Source organism: Saccopteryx leptura, chromosome 6 (assembly GCF_036850995.1).
Source record: "Saccopteryx leptura isolate mSacLep1 chromosome 6, mSacLep1_pri_phased_curated, whole genome shotgun sequence".
NCBI lineage: Eukaryota > Metazoa > Chordata > Mammalia > Chiroptera > Emballonuridae > Saccopteryx > Saccopteryx leptura.
In genome coordinates, this window is record NC_089508.1 from 146276042 (window position 1) to 146294237 (window position 18196).

Genomic DNA, 18196 nt, shown 5'->3' on the forward strand with positions numbered 1-18196 from the left:
TTATTTTTTCTTCTTGTCTGATTACTGTGGCTAGAATGCTCAGTACTATGTTGAATAAGAGTGGTGAAAGGGACACCCCAGCCTTTTTCCTGATCTTAAGAAAATGTTTTTAATTTTTGCCCATTGAGTATGATGTTGGCTGTGGGTTTGTCATAGATGGCCTTTATCATGTTGAAGTATATTCCCCATATTTCCACTTTGCTGAGTTTTGATCACAATTGGGTGCTGGATTTTTTCAAATGCTTTTTCTGCATCTATTGATATAATCATATGATGTTTATCCTTTATTTTGTTTATGTAATGAATCACATTTATTGATTTGTGAATATTGTACCAGCCTTGCCTTTCTGGAATAAATCACACTTGATCATGATGTATGATCTTTTTGATGTATTGCTGGATCCAGTTTGCTAATATTTTATTGAAAATTTTAGCATCTATGTTCATCAGGAATATTGGCCTATAGTTTTCTTTCTTTGTCGTGTCTTTACCTGGTTTTGGGATGAGGATATCGCTTGCCACTTAAAAGGAGCTTGGAAGTCTTGTCTCCTTTTGAATTTTTGGAAATAGCTTCAGAAAGATAGGTGTTAGTTTTCCTTTGAATGTTTGGTAGAAGTCGCCTGTAAAGCCATCCAGTCAGGACTTTTGTTTGTGGAGAGTTTTTTGATAACTGTTTAAATATCATTTGTTGTAATCGGTACGTTTAGGTTTTCTGATTTTTCCAGATTGAGTTTTGGAAGATTATACTTTTCTAGGAATTTATCCATTTTTCCTAGGTTGTCCAATTTTTTGGCATATAGATCTTCATAATATTTTCTTATAATCCTTTGTATTACTGAGGTGTCAGCTGTTACTTCTCCACTTTCATTTCTGATTTTATTTATTTGAGTCCTCTTTCTTTTTTTCTTGATGACTCTGGTTAAAGGTTCATCAGCCTTGTTTACCTTTTCAAAGAACCAGCTCTTGGTCTCATCAATCTTTTGTATATTTTTTTTAGCCTCTATGTCATTTATTTCCACTCTGATCTTTATTGTTTCCTTCCTCTACTTTCTCTGGGCTTTATTTAATGTTCTTTATCTACTTCTTTTAGATTCAGGGTTAAGTTGTTTATTTGAGCTTTTTCTTGCTCTTAAGGTTTGCTTGTAATGCTTTGAACTTCCCTCTCAGGACTGCTTTCACTGTGTCCCATAGATTTTGGGTTGTTGTCTGTTCATTTTCATTTGTTTCCAGGAAATTTTTGATTTCTTCCTTGGTCTGGTTGTTAACCTATTTTTTATTTAATAACATGCTATTTAGCCTCTGAGTATTTGAATGTTTTTCTATTGTAGTTGATTTTTAGTTTCATGCCATTGTCATCAGAGAAGATGCTTGATATGATTTCAATCTTTTTAAATTTATTGAGACTTGGTTTGTGTCCTAACATGTGGTCTATCCTAGAGAATGTACCATGAGCACTTGAAAAGAATGTTCTTATTTTGCATCACTTTAAATATTTCTTACCAATTCCTTCTGGCTGCAAGTGTTTCTCTTGAGATGTCAAATGTCATCCTTATGAGGGCTCTTCTGTAAGTAATTAACTTCTTTTCTCCTGCAGTTTTAGTATTCTTTCTTTATCACTTAACTTTGGCATTTTAGTTATGATGTGTCTTAGTGTAGGCTTCCTTGGGTTCCTCTTTAATGAGACTCTCTGTGCTTCTTGAACTTGTGTGACTTTTTACTTCATCAATTTAGGAAAATTATTAGCTATGATTTCTTCAAACAGGTTCTCTATCCCTTGTTCATTCTCTTCTCCTTTAGGAACCCTTATCATGTGTATGTTGTTTCTCTTCATGTTGTCACAGAGTTCCTTAGAGCTTCCTCAGTCTTTTTGAGCCTCTTTTCTTTTTGCTGCTCTGCTTCTTGCTTTTGTTTATCCTGTCCTGTAAATTGCTGATTTGATCTTCTGCTTCATCCAGCCTGCTGTTGATTCCTTCTATTGTAGTCTTCCTTTCTGATACTGTATTTGTCATTTCAGACTGGTTCTTTTTTATGATTTTAATGTTCTTTTTGATGCTTGCTATCTTTTTATTTAGGTACTCATTATGACTATCCGTTGTTGCTCTAAGATTCTTGACCATCCTAAAAATCATTATTTTAAACTCTGTGTCTGGTAGTTTGGTTACTTCCATTTCATTTAGTTCTTTTTCTGAGAATGTTACTTGTTGATTCATTTGAGTCATATTTCTCTGTCTTCCCATTTTGTCTCTCACTTAGGTAGTGCTGTCTGACTTTGAAATGTGTTGTAGTGTCTTTATGAAGAAGATGGGCTCAGTGGAACTGACTTCCAGGGTACCTGATTTTCTAGCTCTTAGGAATGCTTCTTGAGGGTAGTAATTTCCCTACTGTTCTATGAGAGTATTGAATACAGTTGGTTCTTTTGTGGGTGCAGTTATCGCTTTCTGCTGGCTGGCTCAAAGAGTCAACCTTGATCATGCGTATTAGACACTGTGCAGTGTTTGTCCTGTTAGGCATATTTATTCTCCACAGTGTATGGTGCCTGCTGTATTCATCCTTTGTGCATGCTTCTTATGTAGCTAGCTGAGTCTAGGTTTGGTGCTGTCTTCCACTATTGGTTGTGTTGGTTCTAGGTCTTCTTGGGTTGGCATCAGCCATTGTTTGTAACCTGCCATGGGCTACCTGTCTGGAGCTACTGCTCTGTTCACTGTTTGAGTCTGCATTTCCCATGCCTGGATAGCATGTGTGGGGGCAACCTGTGTATAAAGATCAGCTTGCTTCTACTTAGAGATGACAGGAGCTCCATAAAAGTCTCCAGCTTTTTAAGATTTGCCTATACTTTTTAGCTGCTCTACCTCCTCTTGCAGCTGCCTGGTCCTCCCACAGAGTCTTCTGTAGAAAGACTGTAGTGTGGGCCCAGACTGGCCTCACCCAACCAACACTTCTACAGGTTGAAAGCTTGGTGGGTTAGGGCAGCTGTGGTTGGTGATACAATGTTAGTGGACCTCCCTATTTCAGGAGTCTTTTGGTCAGGAGCTCAGTGTGGGGCATGTGGCTTCTACTGAAGAGCCTAATCCCTCAGCCACTGCTGGATACTCAAATTTTATTTCTCCCAAGCAAGGTGAGCAGCAGGTTTAGATCAAGTGGGGCCGACAATCCCCTCTGCAGAAGTTCTTACAGCTGGTGAAACCCTGGTCTCAGGGAGGAAGACTGAGAGAGTCCTCTCTTGGGGCTGACTGTGCCCCTCCCAAAGGTGGCTAAGCCTTTTGATCAGATTCAACAATAGACTCACAGGGGCCCACACTTTAAGTGTCCATGCTCCAAGCCTCACTCACTCCCCCCTGTGGAAATTATCCCAGCAGGGCCAGATATCCAGCACCTAGGCTGACTTATTGTGAAGCTCTACCTTATCCAATGCACATGAGCCGCTGTGCCAGTGCTGATCACAGAGAGTGATACTCACCTTAGCTGGGCCAGGTGTGAGGTCTCCTTCCTTAGGATATCACTCTAGCAAGGGTTGTTAGGTCCTGAACCAATGCTCTCCGCAGATGGCCACTGGATATCCTAGCCCTGGGCCTCCCTGGAGGGAATCCAGCACAGGCCAGTGAGAGACACTGACTGTGACTGGCCCTCAGCAACTTTCTTTGAGCTACAAGCAATCCAGAGTTTGTGGCTGCTTCTACTGGGCCCAGGTGCACATGAAAATATCAGCTGCACACCTAGGATGGCTTTTACACACTCGGGGCCTAGGGGAAGGTCCACTTAAAAGGCCAAGGTTTTCTGAGTCCCATCTCCTGCAGCCTCTGTCAGCTTGCTGCTTGTTGGGCTTGGCCACTGAAAAAACCTCTGGTAAAGCCTGTGGCAACTCAGGAATTAAGAAGAGTGGTGGGTATGTCTCCAACCCTCGGCCCTAGGTGTCAGTCTATCCAGACTTTTTTCACAGACCTCAGTGGGTGTGGTCCCAGGAGTCTGGTGGGTGTGGCTTCTGAGACTCAGAGGTGTGGTCTGCCTACAGTCCAGACAGTTTCTACTGAGTCTCTGGTGGGGTAGAATAATCAGTTGTAGACTCGGGAGTGTGCAGTTTGAAAGGGGAGCAGCTCTGGCCTAAAAATGAGAAAACTGAGTCACTGCAGACCCTCTGCTTCCTGGTTGACTTCTCAGAATGGCCAAGTCTCCATGAGGTGGGCAAGAGGAATTTCCAAGAGCAGGGAAGTTTCTTTTCTCCAGGCTGATTCAGCTTGAAGGGAACTGCTCCACCCAAGAAAGATGGTGACTGCAGTATTAGAGAATGACTCAGAACAGGTATAATGCTGGTGGTTACCATCATGGCCAGGCAGGTCCACACTGGATTTGGGCAGACGGTAGAAAAATTTCAGAGCTGGAAAGTTTTGGGCCATTCCATTTAATAAAGTCTCACAATGGCAGACAAGCACACAGGCAGGGGAAACTGCCTCTCAGGCAACAAACAACAAGAATGGCCCCTCACAGTGGCAGGCACGTAATCTGCCATTCACAATTCCCCATTTCTCTCAAGTGCAAGCACTTATAGCCTTATATGGGTCACACCCACGTGGTGCTGTTATGCACCCATGCACCAATAAGGCAAAGGGCTTACAGCCAGTAACTCTACAAGCAAGCCCAACACAGGTGCCCCACAACAGGTGTTCTGGTGGCTGTCCCCCACAGTGTCTCTCCCTGGGCCTCCAACTTCACACTCTCCTCACAAAACTCTAGGCCTCACAGACCTCCCCTGCTGGAGTCAGGTAAGTGGCTGTGAACAAGATTTTTCTGCACTGGTCCTTTAGGATGGAACCTGCATCTTCAAGAGCTCCTGTCTCTTTCTCACAGACAGAAACCTCAGCTCTTTTCACCACTAAATGCTGTGTTGGTGCCTTTTCTAGGCTCTGGGGCCCTAAGCTCGGGTGCTGGGCCTGGGATTTAGGACCCTCCCCTCTCAGGGTGCCTCTTCCTGCAGTGAGAGTCCCTCCAGACCCTCAGCTGCTGCTCGCTCCTGGAAGCCTGAGAGTGGGGCAGCCCTTTCTGCATATCTGCCCTTCCTACCAGTCTCGGTGTGGCTTCTTCTGTGATCCTTGGTTATAGACTCCTCTTCATTTAGTCCAAAGTTGGTTTTTCAGGATGATTGTTCTTAAATTAAGTTGTAATCCAATTTGGTCCTGGGAAGTGGCAATTGGAACGTCCACCTGCTCCATCGCCATCTTGGAATCTCTGGTGTTTCTTGTTACGTTAATGAGATGACTTTTGGATCCCACCTGAAGGAGCCACTCATGTGGTTGGAAGATAGGAATTTTTAGTCCCACCTTCCAATTTCAGGGAGGCGCAGGAGATTGAGGTTGACTCAGTCACCAGTGGCCAATTCCATATTTAGTCCATCATGACTACATAATGCTGCCTCCATAAAAAACCAAAAGAACGGTTCACTGGCCTGTTTTCTGAAAAGCTTCTACATTGGGAAACCAGAGGCTTCCTCATGCCCAAGCTGGACCCAAGCTCCATGAGGATTGCCCACTATGTGTCTCTTTGTTTGGCTTTTGATTTGTATCTTTTAATATTCTTTGCAATAAATGGGTGCTCTAGTGAGTAAATGGGTTTTCCTAAGTTTTGTGAGCCATTCCAGCAAATTAATCAAGACTGAGTCGGAGGCAATGGGAACCTCTGATTTGTGGCCAGTCGGTCAGAGGTACAGGTAATATCCTGGACTTGTGATTGCCATCTTGATTTAGAGGGTGTTGTCTGAACCTCCAAATTTGTAGCTGGTGAGTCAGAGTGCAGGCAACAATATAGGCTTGCAACTGGCACCTGAGGTGGAGAGAGGTCTTGTGGGCCTGAGCCCTTTACCTGTGGAATCTGATTCTATCTCTTGGTAATAGTGTCAGAATGAGGTGAATTCACCATTTTGGTGTCTGAGAATTGCTGGTTGATGTGGGAAAGCCTACACAACTGGGTCTGGGAACCCTTTTCACAATCTAACTTCTCACTGTTCTCCCCCTTGCTCACTGTGTTCCAGTCCCACTGGCCTTGCTGTCCCCTGCTCAGCCAGCACCTTCTCACCACAGTGCTTCTCTGTGAACTCTTTTCTCTGTCAAGATGCTCTTCCCCTCATAGCCTCACACATCATTTCCTTTTCTCCTTCAAGGTTTTGCTCAAATACCACCCTCTCTGAGGTCTGTCTTGACCCCTCTATTGACAGTGGTGTCCATTTTTCCTTCCACCCTGGCACCACCACCTTGCTCTACCAGGTTTCTACATGTGCCCTGACCGGGGAACAAACTGCAAGCTTGGTGTATAGGGATGATGCTCTAACCGACTGAGACACCTGGCCAGAGTGCACTTATTGCCTTTTAATATACTATACTATTCACTTTTTACAGATATTTAGTGTTTCTGGTTATTGCCTGCCTCTCCCATTTGAATGTTCTGCTTGTTTTGTTCACTGATTGTCCTGCTTGACTATTTCAGTGACAGCACATGCAAACATTTAATATTTGGGCAAATTAGAGAAAATATTTACAGTAGATGGCAGAGAAGCTATGAGGAAGTGATGGCTGTGTAAATCAACACAGAGGGACCAGGGCCTGTCCTCACACAGCTCAGAATGCCAGAGTGTTAAATAAGTAATTGGCTGTGGCAATGGATATACCCATTACACCTCTCACTGGGAGCATGTGAAAAATGCTAGCCCTGCCCTCATACAGCTTGGATTCCTTCCTTCCTTCCTTCCTTCCTTCCTTCCTTCCTTCCTTCCTTCCTTCCTTCCTTCCTTCCTTCCTTCCTCCCTCCCTCCCTCCCTTCCTCCCTCCCTCCCTCCCTTCCTCCCTTCCACATACTTTATTTACTTGATTGAAATCCTTCTCATGGTGCACAAAATGTTTTAAGCAGTTGCTCTTTGCTTTGTTCACACTGACCTCAGTGAGTTGTATTTGGGTTTCTATGCTCGAGTCTCTGCTCAATTGCTGCTGTTGCTGTTGATCATTTTCTTTCAGGATCATTGTAGGTACTTTCATATAAAATCTTATTTTTAATTGCTTCTCTTGTGATTCTTTCCTGTATCCTTAGCTTTGCTTAATTGTATCTACAATGGAACCAGCATCCTAAAGTCACCAATATAAATCCTTCTACTCCAACATCATGTGATCTTCTGATTCTACTAGTTAACAAGAAATGTCTAAGGCCAGCTACAACAAAGCCTAGCAAACCATATGATACCAAGTCCTGAGCACAGGGAATGTTGTTGACATATAAAATTCCTAGGAGTTTATAGGACTTCCCCTTCCCGCTCACTGGGCTCTGATGTGGTGGTGGCCATGGGGACTACTTGGGCTTCTTATATTTCAGATATCTCACAATTATTTAAGGGCTAGTTTTAACGTGTTACACAGCTGTTTTTTTTATGTATGAGTATGGAATCCATCCCCACCTTTCTTGTTTATTCATGGCCATGGACCTGAGTTCTCTCATGGTGGGTAAACAACACAGCTCACCAATCTCTTGAGCCAATAACTACCAGTGGTCGGCAAACTCATTAGTCAACAGAGCCAAATATCAACAGTACAACTATCGAAATTTCTTTTGAGAGCCAAAATTTTTAAACTTAAGCTATTGTATATAGGTAGGTACATTGTTATTAAATTAATTAGGGTATTCTCACCTGGCCTTTGCTAAACACTTAAGGGGCCAAAGAGCGGCATTGGCTCGCGAGCCGCGGTTTGCCTACCAAGGACCTAGACTAATGCCTGGAATATGGTAGTTGCTCAATAAATTTGTTCAGTAAAGGAGCTCAGTGGAACAACCAAGTCCAGGTCTAAAAGAACTAAAAAAAAAAAAAAGCGTTTTCTTAAAGTAAAGCCTGGCTATTTAATCTGGCCACATGCAAGCTCTGTCAGATGAGACTGGATCGTGACAATTATGAGTGGAACAATTGATTGAGGCTTATTTGTGGGCTTATTTTCCAAGAAAGCACTCTGGAATATTTGGGACCTTGGGCAACAGTTCAAGTGCAATTTTACTTACGGTATTTAAATGACTAAAATATTATCATTGTAGGCATAACCTTAGTTAACTTGCCATTAGTGATGAAGAACATGGATTCTGGAGTCAGATTAGGTTCAGATTCAAACTCTGCCACTGAAGAGCTGTGTGGCCTGGTGCAAATTACTTAACCTCTCTGTGACTCATTTTCCTAATTTGTAAAATGATGGCAATAATAATTCCTACCTCATAGGGCTATTGTTCAGCTAAATAATTTAATGCAAATAATTAAGCTAAATAATTTAATGTAGTGTTTATATCAGTGCCCAGCATATGGGAAATAATAGATGTTTGCTATTGTCATTTAGATGTTATTATCCCTACCTTCTCTTAATTACCTCCATATTGTGCTTAGTGGATTCTGAAAGCCAGCAACAAGACATTGAGTTCTTTCCAATGCTGTTGCCCAAATGTCTGTCCCCTACACAGTGTGCTTGGTCAAAGTTGTCCTATTAGTTTCATATTTGTTTAATTCTTAATAGGTGGAGGTAAGTAGAACAAGTTTTGTTCTTTAAAAAAATATTTTCTCTATTGATTTTTAGAGAAAGAAGAGAGAGAGGCAGGGTGAAGAGCTGAGGAGCAGGCAGGCAGCACCAACCTGTAGCTGCTTCTTGCATGTGACTTCATCAGGAAAGCCCAGGGCCTCCCACCAAAGAGCTCGGTGTTCCAGGTTGACACTTGATTCACTATACCACCACAGGCCAGGCACAAATTTTCTTCCTTTAAAAGTCTTTAGATTCTTTCTTTCCCTCACATCCCCTTTCTGAAGTTGTAATCCCAAGCCTTCTCAGAAAAGAGGGAGAGGTTGTCTGAGGAAGAGGGTTGTTGACACAGTCGCAAGAAAGAGGGATCTTCTTGGGACCAGTGAAAATGCGCATTAATTAGGAAATGGGGCCTGACCAGGCGGTGGCGCAGTGGATAGAGTGTCAGACTGGGATGTGGAGGACCCAGGTTCGAGACCTTGAGGTTTCCAGCTTGAGCGCGGGCTCACCTGGTTTGAGCAAAAAAGCTCACCAGCTTGAGCCCGAGGTCACTAGCTTGAGCAAGGGGTCACTTGCTCTGCTGTAGCCCCATGGTCAAGAAACATATGAGAAAGCAATCAATGAACAACTGAAGTGCCACAATGAAAAACTGATGATTGATGCTTCTCATCTCTCTCTGTTCCTGTCTGTCTGTACCTGTCTATCCCTCTCTCTGACTCTCTCTCTGTCTCTGTTAAAAAAAAAAAAAAAAAAGGAAATGGGGATATTCTTCTAAATGTTTTTGTAAAATATGACATATCTATTTAAAAAATTACGGAGTGAAAAATCATGCCCAAATCCCTTGTTGGAACTGCTATTTTGTGGTAGGTACCAAATGCATTGAAAGAGAAATTCCTTTTACCTGGAGGAAGGGGATGGGCAGTGTCCTGGGAGAAGGGATGAACTGAGGCTTGGCTGGGGTTTTCTTCCTGTGGCAAAGGGGAGATGGCATTCCAGGAGTGAGGCATGACTGGTCCAGTGAAGTGCCCCCTGGGGAAGTATGGGGGGGGGAGGACAGTGACCACAGCACAGGGAGGAGACAATGATTCTGAGGTTTCTGACCGGCCAGTGGAGCAGATCAACCAGGAGACGTGTTTTCCCTCCTACACAGCCATCCTGCACCCTCTCGGGCCATTCTCCAATGCACAACAACCAGGAAGGCACTGGAGAAGAATTTAATAGAGGGAGGATTTTGCTTTGAGGTCATTTGTTTGCTGCTGAGTGAGTTCCACTCACCAGTGTTCTGCCTCTTGTTGGGGCAGCTGTTCTCTGAATTCAAGCAGAAATGGGAGGGTGTGTTGCCACTCAGGCTGGAACTTGGTTCTTCTCACCACTGCTGGCTGAATTTGCAAATGGAAAACAGCCCACTCAGCGCTCCCCTCACCCAGGACAGGGCAGGGCAGGTGGCCAGGCCAGCGCTTGATGTACCAGGTGGGTCAGTCCCCTCGGTGGCCTCTGGGGTGAGTGAGTGCCATGAAGCATCAGGTCAGAAGTTACTAAATAGCAGGAGTGCCTGGACCAACCTGGGTCACGAGTGGGTGGGTGTCGCCTTTACTAGGCCACCTGGTGTTGTCAATCAGCCGAACAGAACAGCAAGAATTTATTGGCTGGCTCTCCTGTGACTCAGCGCTGTCAGCCCCTTCTTGATTGCCAGCTGATGCCACATAAGGGCTGAAAGCCTGGTGTGCATTTCCCGGTGAAGCCTGGAGCCTGGGCTCACCACTCTGCACCCCATAACTACACCTCTGTCCAAGTTTGATGAGCCTTTCGGCCCCCACCATCATGGCGTAGTAAAATAACATGATGAACTGAGAGTAATATTAGACACTGTTCGTGGATGCGAAGGTGTGCAGCCCAGATGTCCCTCCCAGGAAAGGCTTGTTGTCCCAGCTCCTGGAGTGCAGTCAGCAGATAATTGTCTGCTGCCAGCCCAGCAAAGTCTGTCCCAGCTGTAGTCATGTCCACATAAAATGACTGACTGAGGCAGGTGCAGAAAAGCCGGCAATTTGGCCCAGTGCCAGATGACCCCAGATGGCCCCCAGTCCTGCATCATTCCCTTCCCTTCCTCTCACAGGTGCTAACTTGAGAGCATTCCCTAATGAACAACGACAACCTTTATTCTGTCTCAGAGGCTGCTTCCCAGGGAACCCAACTTGCAATATGAATCTGAAATTCAGAGCAGCTAAAGGCGGATGTTTTACTGGCTTCACAGGTTGTGGTTTTCATGAACTGAAGGCAAGACTGGTGCCAAGGAAAAGATTATGACTCGCTTTATTGCTGTGGTCTGGAACCAAACCCACGTTCTCCAAGGTGTGCCTGTGTTTAGGATCCAAGTGACCCGGGGGAAGCTGTAACTTACTTTCTGTAAGACTTAACTTCCTCAACTGCAAAATAGGAATAAAGCAACTTCACAGAATTGCTGTGAGTGCACTTAGTTTAATAGCGGGTGCAGCGTAATCACTCATAATCATTCGATTTTATAATCTTGGGCAGGTTATTTAACTTTGGTGAGCCTTGGGTCCTTTATCTAAAAATGATAACAGTACCACTTCTCAGGATTTTGGTAAGAATTGTATAACATAATATATGTGTCAGGTACTCAATAGAAATGCCCCCCAATTTTCCCTTTATAGTATCAATATAACTTTAAATAGTGAATTTTAAAAATAATGTATCTTTGTTTTTTCTCTTTACTGCTTGCCCTTCATCAGAGTGTGGGGCGCTCTTGCATTCAGAGGAGGAGCAGTGAATGAGGAGCTGCAGGCTGGGTTCTTAAGTCAGAGCTCATGGCCAACTTTTCCCAGCCGCTCACACTCTCCTACTCAACATATTCTGGAAACCACTCATCTGACCTTTATCCCCTCTCTTGATTCCCTTTTTAAATCCTTATAATGATATATTTTTTGTGGATCACAGGATTTCTACTTTTATATTGTAAATCTCTGAAAAGCAGGAATGGTATCTGTTTTTCCAAAGAAGGTACATCTGGTTGAACATTGATATTCCCTGGGAGTATTTACTGGCTGCAGTACTAGTTAACAGGGACTAACTCTTTTAACAATGATGAGTCCTGCTGGAGACCTGTGAGATACTCCAGGAATTCCTGCTGAAATGATAAGGAATATGAGAGCCAAATGAGGTCTTCTAAGGCCCCCTCATCTAACTCTATCATCTTGCCCATGAGGAAACTTTGTTTAGATCAGTCCTCTTTTTAAATAATGGCATTTAAAGCTTCACAGGGATTTTTGGTTCTCCCATCTTTATTATGTCTTCTCTATTCTCAATATTCTTTTTGTTTCTAATTTAAAGATTGGTCAATTCTAGGAACATTGTTTTACACTGACACCTACTGGGCAGGTGGGGAAATAACTGGTTCCTGTGACACTAGTGTTTGTCTTCCTCATTGCATTCATCTTAAATGAGCATCCTTCTTACAACTGTCCTAGTTTTAAGCTTTAATTTCCTTCTACTAAATCTGAAGGTCTGTATTAGATCTTAGATTTCTTGGATGTGATTATTTTATCCAATTAAAATGCTAAAAGGCCATAGTACCTTTAAGCAATATCATTCCATAGAAATTTTACTTTTGTGAATTTATCCCAAAGAAATTAAAACATATTCCAACAAAACCTATACTGAAATGTTAATAATAGCTCTATATATAATAGCCAAAAACTAGACACAACCCAAATATCATTCAGCAGATAAGCGGTTTAAACAAACTGCGCTACATTTACACAATGGAACACTACTCAGCAACAAAAAGCAACAAACTATTGGTGCATACAACAACTTGAATAGATCTCAAGAGAATTATGCTGAGTGGGAAAAGCCAGTCTCAAAAGCTTATGTACTGTAAGATGCCACTTATATAACATTCTTGAAATAACAAAATTACAGAGATGGAAAGCAGATTAGCGGTTGTTAAGGGTTAGGGATGGAGGGGGATGTAGCAACAAAGAGAGCAAAACAGAGCCTCATGATGATGAGACAGTTCTGTATCCTGGTGTGGTGGTTACATGCATTTACACGTAATAAAGTTTCACAAAAGCTAGACACACACACACACATTTGAGTATGTGTAAAACTCGTGAAATCTGAATAAGCATTGTGGATTGTACCAATACCAATTACCTGATTTTTATATCATACCATAGTTGTATAAGACATTAAACATTGGAGGAGACTTAAGTGAAGCGTACATTCAACTTTTCTACACATCTTTTCTATAACTTCCTGTGAGCATCGACAACTATTTCAAATTAAATCATTTTAAAAATTTGACAGTCAGGTCCACAACTATGTTCTATGAAGTTGGAAACGGGGAGGCAGTCAGACAGACTCCTGCATGCATCCGACCGGGATCCACCTGGCATGCCCACCAGGGGGCGATGCTCTGCCCATCTGGGGTGTTGCTCTGTTGCAACCAGAGCCATTCTAGCGCCTGAGGCAGAGGCCATGGAGCCATCCTCAGCGCCCGGGCCAACTTTGCTCCAATGGAGCCTTGGCTGCAGGAGGGGAAGAGAGAGACAGAGAAGAAGGAGAAGGGGAAGGGTGGAGAAGCAGATGGACACTTCTCCTGTGTGCCCTGGCCAGGAATCAAACCCGGGACTGCTGCATGCCAGGCCAACGCTCTACCACTGAGCCAACCAACCAGGGCCCCATCATTTAAGATTTAAGTGTTTATTATCCTAGTATGACTTTGTTACAAAACCATTTCTCTCCTGCTTTTATCTAAAAGTCTCTTTTATTCTCCTAAGGTTTGGAAATGCTTAATAAAATCCTACTCATAAAAACTTTACCAAATATATCAGTAGGTTATATTCTAATCAACCCACTTTCACTGGACTTTTTTTTAGTTAAAGATGTATTCATCAAAAATACTTTCTAGGCCCTGGCTGGTTGGCTCAGCGGTAGAGCGTCGGTCTAGCGTGCGGAGGACCTGGGTTCGATTCCCGGCCAGGGCACACAGGAGAAGCACCCATTTGCTTCTCCACCCCTCCGCCGCCCTTTCCTCTCTGTCTCTCTCTTCCCCTCCCGCAGCCGAGGATCCATTGGAGCAAAGATGGCCCGGGCGCTGGGGATGGCTCTGTGGCCTCTGCCTCAGGCGCTAGAGTGGCTCTGGTCGCAACATGGCGACGCCCAGGATGGGCAGAGCATCGCCCCCTGGTGGGCAGAGCGTCACCCCATGGTGGGCGTGCCGGGTGGATCCCGGTCGGGCGCATGCGGGAGTCTGTCTGACTGTCTCTCCCTGTTTCCAGCTTCAGAAAAATGAAAAAAAAAAATACTTGCTAATGGGTTCTATATATTTTTTATGTGGTGTGTATGGACAGTAGAACATTATTCAGCCATTAAGAAGGATATGATTTTATATGATTTGCAAATATTTACTCTCAGTTTATAATTTGTCTATGTAATCTCTTAACAGGGTCTTTTATAGAGCAACAGTTTTACATTTTGATAGGGTCTAGTGTATCAAATTTTCATTTAGTGAATTATGCTTTTGGTGTCAAGCCTGAAAATCTTCACCTAGTCCTAAAGATGTCCTCCTAATTTTTTCTAAAAGATTTATCATTTATATTTTATTTTTAAGTTCATCATTATAAATTAGTTTGTTCAATTTTTAAAATCAAAGAGTTTGGAGGGAAGTAGGCATGAAGGTGACACTTGCAGTTGGACTAGTAAAATCAAATTGATATGCCCACCCCCATCAGAGACAGTGGAGTGTGGTGGTGAGAATGTGGGCTCTGGAGCCAGGCTGCCGGGACTGCAGTGCCTACGTTGCCTGGGAGAACTGGAGGCTGTCCTGTGAGCTCTCTGTTTCAGTGTATGCATCTGCACAGTGGGGTTAATGAGAGTAGGTACTTGCCTTATAGGGTTGTTGTGAGAATTTAACGAGCTCATTTAAACAGAACACTTACAATGGTACTCAAAGAAATGCCACCTATTATTATTACTGACACCTGATAGGTTCAGGTCTCCAAACCTATGTAAATCTTATCTTTACTGAAGGAAGAAACATAATTATAAACATATACAACTGGACAACAATTAAGCAGACATTTAAGTTTAAACCTTTAAGTTAAAGTAACCTCTCCACTTGTTTGTAAATACAAGAGTTATTTTTCACATGAACTCCCTACTTAATCACATCTCCCGGTAACTACCAGGGTCTTAATGTGGTTTTAATTTGCATTTTCCTAATGGCTAAATGATGCTGAATATCTTTCACATGCATATTTGCTCTCTGTATATAATTTTCAGTGAAATGTTCGTTCTGGTTTTTGTGTTTTTCCTAATTGAATCGAATTAAATTATTTGTTCCTTACTGTTGAGTTTTGAGGTCCTTCCCATATTCTAGGACTCCCAGAAATGACCATTCAACTCTGTTTCTTTTTAAGAGCCCGTATATAAGTGATATCTTGCAGCATTTGTCTCCCTCCACTTGGCTACTTTCACTTAGCAGTATGCCCTCCAAATTTATTCATGATGTTGTCACAAATGGGAGGATTCCCTTCTTCTTAATGCTGCAGGAAATGTTAAGGGGCATGGTATAAACAGATCAAAGTGGGAAAAGAATATAGCAAAAGAGGAATACAGCTTTAAAGAATTAAATGGCAATAAACAACTACATGTCAATAATAACCTTAAATGTAAATGGATTAAATGATCCAATCAAAAGACATAGGGTAACTGCATGGATAAGAAAACAGGACCCGTACATATGCTGTCTACAAGAGACACATCTTAAAACAAAAGATGCACATAGGTTGAAGGTAAAAGGATGGAAAAAAACATTTCATGCAAATGGAAATGAAAAAAAAGCTGGGATAGCAATACTTATATCAGACAAAATGGACTTTAAAACAAAGGATATAGTAAGAGATAAAGAAGGCCACTACATAATGATAAAGGGAGCAATCCAACAGGAAGATATAACTATTATAAATATCTACGCACCTAATATAGGAGCACCTAAATATATAAAGCAGACTTTGATGGATATAAAGGGCAAGATCAACAGCAACACTATAATAGTAGGGGATTTTAATACCCGACTAACATCACTAGATAGATCCTCAAGAAAGAAAATTAACAAAGAAACAGCAGACTTAAAGGACACACTAGATCAACTCGATTTAATAAATATCTATAGAACCTTTGACCCTAAAGCAGCAGAATATACATTCTTTTCAAGTGCTCATGGTACATTCTCTAGGATAGACCACATGTTAGGGCACAAAAGTGGTCTCAACAAATTTAAGAATATTGAAATCATATCAAACACTTTCTCTGATCACAATGGCATGAAACTAGAAATCAACCACAACAGAAAAGCTCAAAAATTCTCAAACACATGGAAACTAAATAGCAGGTTGTTAAATAACGAATGGATTAAGAATGAGATCAAGAAGAAATAAAAAAATTCCTAGAAATGAATGATAACGAGCATACAACAACTCAAAATTTATGGGGCACAGCAAAAGCAGTACTGAGAGGGAAGTTCATAGCACTACAGGCACACTTTAAGAAGCTAGAAAAAGCTCAAATAAACAACTTAACCCTGCATCTAAAAGAACTAGAAAAAGAACAGCAAGTAAAGCCTAAATGTAGTAGAAGAAAGGAAATAATAAAGATCAGAGCAGAAATAAATGACATAGAGACTAAAGAAACAATACAGAAGATCAATGAAACTAGGAGCTGGTTTTTTGAAAAGGTAAACAAGATTGATGAACCTTTAACTAGACTCACCAAGAAAAAGAGAGAGAGGACTCAAATAAATAAAATTAGAAATGAGAGTGGAGAAATAACAACTGACACAACAGAAATACAAAGGATTGTAAGAAAATACTATGAAGAACTGTATGCCAAAAAACTAGACAACCTAGATGAAATGGACAAATTTCTTGAAACATACAATCTTCCAAAAATCAGTCTGGAAGAATTAGAAAACCTAAACAGACCAATTACACCAAATGAGATCAAAACAGTTATCAAAAAACTCCCAACCAAGAAAAGTCCTGGGCCAGATGGCTTCACAGGTGAATTCTACCAACTAGTCAAAGAAGAATTAACTCCTATCCTTCTCAAGCTATTTCAAAAAATTCAAGAGGAAGGAAGACTTCCAAGCTCCTTTTATGAGGTGAGCATAATTCTGATTCCAAAACTAGGCAAAGACAACACAAAGAAAGAAAATTATAGGCCAATATCCCTGATGAATATAGATGTTAAAATCCTCAACAAAATATTAGCAAACCGGATCCAACAATATATGGAAAAAATCATACACCATGATCAAGTGGGATTTATTCTGAGGAGGCAAGGCTGGTACAATATTCACAAATCTATCAATGTTAGTCATCACATAAATGAAAGGAAGGAGAAAAACCACATGATAATTTCAATAGATGCAGAAAAAGCATTTGATAAAATGCAGCACCCATTGCTGATCAAAACTCTCAGCAAAGTGGGAATACAGGGAACATACCTCAACATGATAAAGGCCATCTATGACAAACCCACAGCCAACATCATACTCAACGGGCAAAAATTAAAAGCAATCCCCTTAAGATCAGGAACAAGGCAGGGGTGCCCCCTTTCACCACTCTTATTCAACATAGTCCTGGAAGTCCTAGCCACAGCAATCAGACAAGAAGAAGAAATAAAAGGCATTCAAGTTGGAAAAGATGAAGTAAAACTATCATTATTTGCAGATGATATGATATTGTATATAGAAAATCCTAAAGTCTCAGTCAAAAAACTACTGGACCTGATAAATGAATTCAGCAAGGTGGCAGGATATAAAAATAATACTCAGAAATCAGAGCCATTTTTATACACCAACAATGAACAGTCAGAAAGAGAAATTAAGGAAACAATCCCCTTCAGTATTACAACCAAAAAAAATAAAGTACCTAGGAGTACATTTAACCAAGGAGGCTAAAGACTTGTACTCGGAAAATTATACAACAGTGATAAAAGAAATCAAGGAAGGTACAAACAAGTGGAAGCATGTACCATGCTCATGGTTAGGAAGAATAAACATCATTAAAATGTCTATATTACCCAAAGTAATTTATAAATTCAATGCAATACCAATTAAAATACCAATGACATACTTTAAAGATATAGATCACATATTCCAAAAATTTATATGGAACCAAAAGAGAACACGAATAGCCTCAGCAATCTTAAAAAAAAAAGAATAAAGGGGGAGGTATCACACTTTCTGATATCAAGCTATACTACAAGGCCATTATACTCAAAAAAGCCTGGTACTGGCATAAGAACAGGCACATAGATCAATGGAACAGAATGGAGTACCTAGAAATAAACCCACAACTCTATGGACAACTAATATTTGACTAAGGAGGTAAGGAAATACAATGGAGTAAAGACAGCCTCTTTAACAAATGGTGTTGGGAAAATTGGACAGCAACCTGCAAAAAAATGAAACTAGACCACCAACTTACACCATTCACAAAAATAAACTCAAAATGGATAAAAGACTTAAATGTAAGCTGTGAAACCATAAGCATCTTAGAAGAAAACATAGGCAGTAAGCTCTCCGACATCTCTCGCAGCGATATATTTGCTGATTTATCTCCACGGGCAAGGGAAATAAATAGCAGGAT